Raw genomic sequence first — 10,868 nt, forward strand, 5'->3', positions numbered from 1 at the left:
TGTGTTTTTAGGGGGGGGGGGGGGGGGGGGGCGCTGTGCCTGCCTGACACTTTTCTCTCCCATGATGTTCAACTCTCAACTGGCATCCATAAAAACAAAACGTTGGCATCGTTGTTTCATGTTACAGACAAACAGTGACCATGAGACTGGGAACATCTACTGCTCTGGGTATGTTTACCCTGCATAATTCAACAGTATGTAAATATCTAAGCTAGATAAATATCAATTAGATAACTAGAAAATAGGTAGCTCCAGAAATGGAAACTACACTAACATGATAATCCACCCATGCTTGTTTATACTGCTCGAAGGATTTAGACATACAGTACTGTATGGAGATACCTGCACTATTATTCACTGTAGACGTACCAACAGTGTAATTTCCTTTGCAGGGCAAGGAAATTCTTGCAGAACAGGTAAAATTCTAAGCCTTCACAGCTGAGTGACAAGTACTAAAAAATGAAAAAAAATTCTTGCAAGAAGAGAGTTTCTTCAGCAATGAAGATTTTGGCAAGAAAGGAGGGCACCACTTCCACACCACTGCTTGAAGACTCCTTGGAAAAAACAACTGGCTTTTCAACTGACAGTAATGAACCAACATATATGCATCTCTTAAGAAATGTAATCAAATCAAGTTTCAGAAGACTAGCACCCTCTTTTCTGCTATTATTTGAAAGTCAGAACGAAGACTCAACAAGGAAACAGTGGTTTGTTTTGGAAAGGCTCGACAAGCTTCTTTCATATAAAAGTTTAAAATCCTGAAGAAAGTCATCAGATGTTTCAAGTACAGTTTTTCTTTGAAGAGTGGTTCTAAAAATTATATTCTAATTGTTCCATATGTGTTCTCCTTGCATGACTTAGCTATCGTATTAACTCAGTTTAATTCAACCCCTCCAAATAACATCCAACACAGAAAAAATAAGTGAACATTTTTTCACTTCCAGAAAAAATATATCATTACATTTAATATTTGTCCATCTATGATATCACTATATTACATACATTTTTGTGCCAGACAACTGCTGTATGTTTATTCCTTTTTATTTATATTCTTTTCTGTAAAATGAGATTTAACATCTTTACATAAATAACTTCCAACCTGTAAGATGTTTTAAAGAGAAACCTTTGCAAAAGAAACAAGATGCTTTATTTTTTGAACAATGTAATACCACTTTCTAATTTTATGTTCTATGTACATCTGTTTTGATACAGAACAAACAATTGCCTTAACTATTATACACTGACATTCATGAGTTAACATAAAACCTTTAAATTACTTAAGGAATTATTTCTACCATATTAATCTCAAGGAATCTCTGCTGTGGTCATAGAGTAGGTATTAAATCTCAGCTGGAGCACACATATTCAGTAATCTCCTGACACCACACAGAAGTAATGGAAATTAGAACAAGAACAACCTAGCACCCAACCAGACCAACTTTAACTGCACTGGTAGTATGATAACAGCTTTTAGAAATACTTTTTTTTTTCCTTTAAGTGTCAGTATATATAGTGCAGAGCGCTGATCTAACAAAGGTTTTTTCATGTTTGACCACCTGAGTAAATGAACCAAGCTAGTGACCTAAGGATATGGAACAACCAATCCAGCAGTGACTGATTTTCATGTATTCTCCCAAAGGAATACAAAAATCTTTGCACAGCTGCAGAAGGATGATTTTAGGTTCATCTAAACTAGTTACGTTTCCATGAGAAGGACTAGAGGAGATGCTAAGACAAATTCTCAACTTTATATTCATCAGAAGTATGGTAGGAGGATATAAACCACTTTATTATTAATCAACATTTCCAATCAACATTTCCAACCTTCTGATAAAAAGAACCTCAGCAAGGTTAAAAAACAAAAACAAAAAAGAAGAAATATATTCTTTAGATCAATTAGATGCTTAAACTACAGAATGCTATGCCAGTGTAAAAATAACATCAACACTAACGCAAAATAGAAGATTTGCTTAAATTCAACAGTTATTTGTCAGACACCATCTGCTTTTTCTTTCATTCTTTTCTGATTCTGATCTGTAAGAAACCACATCAGTATCAAATGTCACTTAGTTCTTATTCAAACAGAGCAGTCCAGACATAGCGGCTGCACCAGCTGACTTAGCTGACCTGGGCCCAGAGTAAAAACAAACCCCTATAAATCACCAGATGTAAGCAATTGAATAGTGATCAATTTAATTAACTGAACAGCTTTCCAAAGTTTACTGTATTGTTTTAGCCCTTCAGGCTTCTTCAAGAAAGGTAACTTGCAATTTGTATTCAAGGACAGAATTTGGCCAGAGGGCTACATATTACCAGCTTTAGACACTTTAGATTCCCATTGATAAAACCCAAATCCCACACATGAAAAACGCGTCTTTTCTTTTTTCCAATTAATAGTATGATAGTAACTATTTTTGTTAGCAGTTCCTTGAATATTTTAGAGAAATTAGATAACAGGTAAAAAAATGAAACTGATTTCAAGTGAAATCCTCAGGAATAAAATTTCCTTTAAAATCAACTGTTTTGGTTATGGGCCCTGTTTGCCTTTTAGAACTTTATACCCATATTACAGGTGCCACATCAAGTAACCTACTAATTTCTTTCAAACAAAACAATGAACACAGACATAATCTTGTGTCACAATTATATGTATTAACTGCAGCCATAAAAAAATCATGCCACACATTAAAATGGGCTCAAAAATATTGGCAAATAACCTTCTAACCTAGATACTTGTCCTGAAACTGCATCTTGAGGGGATTTCCCCATGTTGCCCACTGAAATTAATGGAATTCTGCCATGATTTAACGCAAGTGGGATTTCAGCCAAGATGCATAATGATAGAGTATAACTCTTGTTTTAAAGTCTGCATTGTACAAGTTTGTATAACATTTACTAATGTTTGTACAGTGCCTAGCACAACAGGGCTGAGGCTTCTGGGCACTACCACAACATAAATTAATTCTAATGCAGTCTTTGTATCTGAGGGAAGCATAAAAACTACAAGGATTAAGCTCAATTATACACATTTTAAACGACCTGCTAAATAATATGACATAATCAACTTCCTAACCACAAGTTGCTCTATTTCCAATTATTTCACTTTAATCTCTGTAATGCACATATTTCCACAAACCCTGTAGTGTTAGTTCCACTAACTAGGGACAAGAGTAAGATCTACTTACAAAGACAGAAGAGTTATATTTGCAGAGACTGGCCCCAGATCTGGAATGATCTCCAGTGCATTGTTGTTCAACTTCCTATTAATATTAGAAAAGGGAGACTCAGCTTTGATGTTAATCAGAAGTACGTACATTAGATTTGCTAAATTGATGAACAGTGTCACCCCAAAATTAAAAAATAATTCCAGTTTCATTTAATGTAAAATATCAGAACAGCAAACATCTTTGTTGTTCAACCAATTATCCCTAGAGAAACAGCTATACAATTAGCATACACAAACACTGATTGGGTTTTTTTTTTGGTTGTTTTTTAAATTAAGACAAATTAACTTACACTTCCCGAAGACTATGAAGGTGATCCAAGAGACTGGTCTTGATTGAAGATAATTTGTTGTGACTTAAGTCCCTATGAGGTTACAAAAATAAACAGCCTGTCAGCTTTGCCATGAAATATTGGGTAAAGCAATATAATTTCAATCCAAAATATACTACCATTTGTTTCCAAGTACATAAAAAGTGTTTTTTTTATATTAGTAAAATTAGAATAGAAACCAAATTGAGTATACAAGGTATAAATAAGTGTAAATACCTTGACTGCTGCCAGCAGTGTCAAAGAATTTCCTATACCTCTGAATAATTTAGAACTGTTCATTGGGGTGTGACCCATGAAAAACATCTTAAGACGTTGACTCATATACACCACCAACAAGCCCTCTTCCCCATCCCTTCACAACAAAAGATCTGGCTAAAGCAAAGAGGTTTAAAATTCATAAACCAAGACTCATGGCAGTCTCATTCCTTGCATCAATAATATTTGTATCATTTACTCTTCCTACTTCTCTAAAGCAACACACAGATCCTAAGTACACAATGAGGACTGTCCATATATATCAATTCTATTTTCATGCTTTCACACAATTCAGGACTCCATTCCTACATAACCAAAATTAATGGGGATCTTAAACAAGCAGTATCAGAAGACAACAGACACAGGAAGGCCTAATTCTATTCTGAGTTTTAAGATGTCTATATACTAGTCACATTAATACCGCACTTAATCGCACTTGAAGAAGTAGCTCAAGCACTTAGCATGTGCCACTCTGTACTGAAGATCCCAAATATATATTGATGTAGTTTATAAGAAATCTTGTTAACGTCTTTGCAGCGTTTGCTACAAAACAAGCCAGGGTACTAAGAATGCAACACATTTTCTTGACCACTGTCAACATGGTGGTCATGTTTCTTGACCACTGTCAACAGACACCATGCATCTTTACCATATGTCCTCTGGAACATTTGACAACACCATAAAATAGAGTCCTAAGAAACTTTTGCTGTAGCCTCAGAAGTACTGAAAACATCACAGAAATAAAAGAATGACCACATAATAGAAGGCAGAGAAGCTAATTACAGAAACTCAAACTCGCACGTCTATAAAGATCTGCACAAGTGGCACAGATTCACAACTGATCTTGTAACCATGGCTAACCCTGTTGAAGACCTCCCCCTTCTTAGTCACTCATCCACCACAACATGCACCTTCCCTGGTCCCATGCTACCGCCTGTCACTACCTCACCTACACCGATTCAGCCACCCACGAAGCGCTCGCTGGACGTTATAACACGGAGTTTATCCAAGCCAGCAAAGAAAAACGGCACTTTTTTTAAAGAGTTCTTAAACTCAGTCCAGTGAGAGTTTGCAACGCAGACGCATAAAGAATTGCATCAGCACGCTTCAGCAGTGAGCTGCGGTAGCATCAGGTAAAGGCAAAGAAACTTCTCACACTTCATGACACTTTTCCCCGTGCTAATTAAGCACTGAACAGTCATCCAACACGCCTGGGGTCCTCATCAAGCCATGCGGGCACAAAGTGTATTTCAAGTTGAATCTATGAGGAAACTCCAGGATTCCTTACTTTTTCTGGAAGACTCAGTACAGTCACCCATACTGAGCATGCCAAACACAGGCCTGACTGCCATGGACATGTCTACTCTCCATCTACAGTTCTGGAAGTGAAGAAACCTGATGATCAGCATATCCTTGCTGCACACAGACCAGAACCGGCTTCAATCAAGCCAGGTTCAGGGCCTGTGCTAGGTGTTCTGCTCTGTGACTAAGCCCTGAACAACTGCAGATCCAGAGAACTCCGGTTTCTCTGCACCCACCGTTGCAGATCCTTGGACACAGGCGTAACACTTGCAACCCAGCCAGGCACCTAGGCTTCTTCAACAGCACGTGGACGGTAAAACCATGTTTTAGACTCCCCCAACTGTTTGGTGCTTTACGCAGCACTTGTTCAATGTTGCCAGGACAATTCCATCGTCCCTTTTGTCCTCCCACGGAGTCAGAGATTTAAAAAAAAAAAAAAAAAAAAAAATCAAACATTAAAAATAATCCCAGGCACGTATGAGTATTATGAGGGGTACCATCAGTACTCGGTTACGAGGTGTGCTCCGAGCCAGCCAACTGTATCAGGCCCAGAGGGCTGCGGAGCTGTCGCACCGGCACCTGGCTCACGGCCACGGGCAGGGAGGAGATATGCGCCACGTTTCCCAAGCCACGGCTGTGCAGGAGCGTGCACAGGGCAGACCCACAGGTGCAAAAGGCATTTTCCAGCACAAAAAAAGGGGGGTGAGGTCTGGGGGGAGCTACCTAGAGAAGGGGAACACCCTCCACCACCTTCAGATAGCCACGGAGGGTATGTTTTCTGAGACTCAGCTCTGGACTCAAGTGCCTAATACATATCTGCGCCTTTTTCCAGGTGTCTAAACCCCTACAGATTTTCCTCTTAAAGATGGAAAACCAATACAGTGTTAACATTTTCAAAAACCCACAAACGTTAGTTTCATCATTATGATTTTGAGTTCTCCTGTAAATGAGGTTAACCACACTTGAGTTAGAGGACTGCATCATTCACTGCTTAAAAATCTAGTGCAAACATTCATCTGGCCATAGACTGAAGAAAAATCCCTTTGTTTAACACCTGAAGACATTAGCTGCATAGATTTGAAATTCTCATACTGCATTCTTAAATGTAAAGACTGAAAAAGTATGCTGTTACAAAGACCTAGATGGGAATCTAACTTGGTCCTTTAAAGCAGACAGAGTAGAGACAATTTTTACCCTTAAACTTAATTCAATATTTGGCTTTAGTCTGCAGGGATTCTAAGAACTATGCAAATAAACAGCCAAAATTCAGTGAAGTTATGGCTGGGGGGGGGTGAAAATTTTTTTTTTTACTATTCTTCATGCTTCAGACAAGACTTAGGAATCAGTAATTATTTCAACAAAGAGCTTTCAACATTAGTGCTAAAACCCTGCATTTCTTCATTTCATCTAAAAACCCTGCAAAAGGTTTACTTAAAACGTTTGCCTAAAGGACCTACCAGACAGTAACAGACGTGAGTAGATTTGTTCTGCTGGAGTTATAACATGTTAAAAAAAAAAAAAAATCTGGCAGAGTCCTTAAACTATAAAAATCCTGCAATTACAACCACTGCTGTGCATGATCACCACACTGGAGCCAGACACTTTCACTCATAGCTCAAGCTCACATCCATCTGGAGTCCATCAAGGCAACCGTGAGCGTAACAACTTAAACTAGGTTTCAAACTATTTTTTTTGTGTTTGTTTTTTAACACTAAATATACCCTCAGATTTTCCATGTAGCACCTACTTTAAAAAAATACATACATACAAAATCCTCATTTCTGGTTTACTTACAGCAGGTTGTCAAACACAAGTTGCAAAATACCCTAAGCTAACCAACCACAAAAAAAACCCACAGACAATACTGAATCGCCTGTTTCACACAGCTGTATACATGCTTGTCTACCAATTGTTGGATAAAATATTAATTATAAATATTTTATTAAACACTATTTCAGTGCTACTGGCATGAGAAACTTCACCAAAAACAGCCTTGCAAGTTACATTTTTAAGTTAAATCAGAGTGGTTGGAAGTGAACCAAGAGTTAAAATATTTGTCTTTTACAAATATTCTAAGTGAAGCTTAAGCCTATAGAAGTTTCTGAAATTTATAAGCACTGCATCTGAGGCATTTTTTAAATACAAAAATCTATCATCCCTGTCGCAAAGCTGCAAGTACATTTCAGTCCAATGCATTTCTCAACATATCTTAAAGGTTTGAAGAAAAGGTTTGAAAACGAATCAGTATTTTTCCTCCACAGAAATGGAACTGACAACGTTAAAACACTAAGATTATTACTATGCATTTTCCATGTCTGAATTTTCCTTTTCTGTTAAAACCACATTACAAGTGGGGAGAAAGTCTCCTCTGTGACTACTTTTGCTACTAGAGTTTCAAAAGCCATGAAAGATATAACAGTGAATGCACTCAGAAACTTCAGAAACCAGATTTCTATTAAGAAATTCTCTATAACAATAAAAAGAATATATACCTGTTCTTCACCTCAGATTTCTAATAAAAGTGATTGAGCATTTAAGTAGAATTGCCTCCACTTGAAAAAGCATGCCATAGTTTTTGAGGCCCTTCAAGAACCTGTTTTATGAAAGAAACTATTTTCTATATTCCATTACGTTTGTATGACCATCTTTCGTAACTCACAAGTCTCTGCATTAGAAAACTGAAACATAACTCTGAACATCAATGTTTGTGTGATAAAAACTTGAAAGGAAGGCTTAATGCATAAAGGCAGAGGGTGAGTGTTTCTTCACACATTTTATAAATATAACTTTTAGACTCTAACTTAATTTACAACACTTAGTCACAATTATCATCTTCTTCCTTAGAGAACTCGGAAACCTGAGCCCCAAGTCAAATTTTAAAATGCAAATCCAGCAACAGCTTCTTAATCAGTCCCACTGGGGCCTATAGAGCTGCTAATTCAGCAGAAATCAGGAGAGCTGAAAAACAAAAAGCCAGGCTGTAGCTGTTTTAAGACACTGATCCAAAGTGACTCATAAATCAGCTTGCTATGTTCAAGTTTTAGTCTGGAAAATATTGAAAAACAGCTGTGAAAACCATACGTCCCTTTTTTCTGGCAATTCTGGTAGAGAACTAGAGGATTTATAAAATGTAAATACTAAAGATGTAATACAAACACAAGTGAAAACCATCTTTCAGACTTTCCCTCCTGCCCCACTGGCAGTTTTCGCATTCCTCGGTGAACCTGGTGAGGGGTACGGCAGTGCCACCGGGAGTTTGCACACATGGAGGACACCGGCCAACGCTCACCACTCTTCCTCCCTCCCTCCCTCCGCCTCCAGCTCTGCTACACCAGCTCTAACAAAGCCACATTCTTGCAATCTCAGGACACGCATGCTGGAAGTAAATCAAAATCTAACTTCAGAACTATTTGTACACAAAACCATTACAAATGTTTATCAGTTCTCGGCAGACTGTTATCTTCCGTGAAGGCAGCGTCACAGAAGATGGCATCTTGGGCTAAAATCACAGTAAAGCTGGCAATTCTACCCTATTGACCCCAATTCATGAAACCTTTTCCGTACAAAGCAGTAGCCTCACACTTGCCACCAAAAAGAAGGGGACGCAACTCAGTATTCAGGCTCATTTTCTTATTTCCCTCCTTGTCCACTCTGAGGTCACGCAACCTTCCCACATTAGACACTCTCATTTTATTTCACCGGGGGATTTGAACACAAAAGGAATGAAAGAGTCAAACAGCGCTTCAGAAAACCAACTTCATCCTACCCGCTCTCCATCTGGGCGAGTAGACAGATGGGCAGAGGAAGGTGTAAAGCCTAACACGGGCCTAGACCTTCTCAGGCACAAGAGCTTTCCCTCTCCTGCTTGGGAGATCTTGCTTGCGTACGTTGAGAACATGGTGTAATAGTTGTTGTTTTCCAAAGAGGGTTGGAAAGCCTGCAATTAAACTACTAGCCTTTGGCTATACCCGCTACGGACTTCGATGGAAAACACAGTAAACGTATACCAATAAAATTCATAAACAGTCTTTTACAATTTGTAAATGCACAGTTTGTTGCAACAATAATTCAGGCTATTCAAAACTTTTTTGCTTATGTAAAACTGAAACGCATTATAATCTTAAATTGCGCAATCCCAGCTCCAAGTACTGGAGTAGCTGGAGGTAACAGACAACGATGCACTCTTCCTTGCTCTCTTATTAAGAGGGGAAGGAAGAAAGAGCAGGGCACTTCTAAGGCATTTGACACAAACAAAAGAAATATTTACACAAAAGCGGCCAGACCACATGGTTTGGTGACACCTACAAAGATGTACTCCTGTGAGTTTAAGAGCGAGTGACACAGCTGTCCAATGAGTAATCACAGCAGGGTTTCTTACAACAGACCAAAGCTTATTTATACAAGTGGAACTTATTTTCTCACACTTTTAAAGGAATGTGAACTTACATAAGGACAATTTACACTACCAAGGGAATTCTAATTAGAAAAACCTCCCTTGTGCTAACAAAAAAGCCCTGCAATGTGTTTTATTGTCTCTCAGTAACATTAAGTGGAAAAGACAAATTTGGATTACTGCTAATGCAAAATGCTTTTTAAAGCAACTCTAAAAATGAAAGTTCTGTGATTTTTTTTCTGCTTGTTTTTTGTTTAGCATGCTGTCACACCTGAATTTTAACTTAACAGCACTAAAGGAATCTAAGCTAAGAAACTAAGCTATGAAGCTTAGCTTAGCATCAAAAAAGCCTTAGGTTTTGTCAGAAAACTTATGTTAGCATATTGAAATAGTTCAAAAGAACGTGTTTTTTGTTTAGCATGCTGTCACACCTGAATTTTAACTTAACAGCACTAAAGGAATCTAAGCTAAGAAACTAAGCTATGAAGCTTAGCTTTAGCATCAAAAAGCCTTAGGTTTTGTCAGAAAACTTATGTTAGCATATTGAAATAGTTCAAAAGAACGGGAGGGATGAAATTTAATAGAAAGCAAAGCCAGTTGTTGAATGTAAAGCAGATCCGGTATTTGATTCGTATGCTTCAATCACATAAGCCAAAAGAAAAAAAAAAAGTTTCTTTCTCCTCACACTTTCCTATACCACTCCTGGAAATATTCATCTCCCAGAGCCATTCCTATGTTCAGTTCCATATGGTGTCAATACAGCCATCCACATTTCATGAGTAAAGCAGCATGACCTCCAGACGAGGCAATTGAACAGAATTAGCCACAACTAATTGAAAGTCTTCCTGTTTACTTTAAAGTCCTTATCTCAATCTGCTTTGGAAATGTAATAGAAAATTAATACGACTAATATAGAAGATCTTTGAGTGACAAGAGATTAAAAACAAATGTGAAAAGTCCCTCAGCTATTTTCAGGCTTTTCGAAAGCTCCCATAAATTTATGCTTTGTGCATGAAAGTTTGTCACTGAAAGTAAATTTTCTACAGATGGCACTTCGGTTCGCCTTACTGCAGATTCAGTGAAGCCGTGCCACCGGACCGAGCGGGGCAAGCTCCAGTGTTCATAAAATCATCAAACCCAAAACTATCGGGGAATAAAGATGAAGAACTGCACAAATAAAACTGAGACCAGTTTTCCCGATCTGGGAAATAATCAATATTAACTTGATGGTCATTGCACGTTTTCCAAGAAAGTCATCAGAACTTTTTTCCTCCCCCTCTCAAAACACTGAGCAGCGCTCCCGGGCCCGATTTCACCCCGGGCGCTTATCGCCGCCCCCTCCCGGGGCCGCAGCCCGCCCGAG

At 38.2% G+C, this 10,868-nt stretch overlaps 1 protein-coding gene across 1 annotated transcript in view; it reads right to left on the reverse strand.

Annotated features, from left to right (window-relative positions):
- Positions 1-3,582, reverse strand: part of LRIG3 (leucine rich repeats and immunoglobulin like domains 3) — a 37,100-nt gene extending 33,518 nt beyond the window's left edge. The window contains exons 1-2 of the mRNA XM_019472543.1: positions 3,517-3,582; positions 3,186-3,260 (exon numbers count right to left, since the gene is read on the reverse strand). The gene's annotated coding sequence lies outside the window, so the exon portion shown is untranslated. The remainder of the gene's footprint in view (positions 1-3,185; positions 3,261-3,516) is intronic.
- Positions 3,583-10,868: the final 7,286 nt, after the last annotated feature.

Source organism: Aptenodytes forsteri, unplaced genomic scaffold (genome assembly GCF_000699145.1).
Source record: "Aptenodytes forsteri isolate BGI_AS27 unplaced genomic scaffold, ASM69914v1 Scaffold4, whole genome shotgun sequence".
Lineage (NCBI taxonomy): Eukaryota > Metazoa > Chordata > Aves > Sphenisciformes > Spheniscidae > Aptenodytes > Aptenodytes forsteri.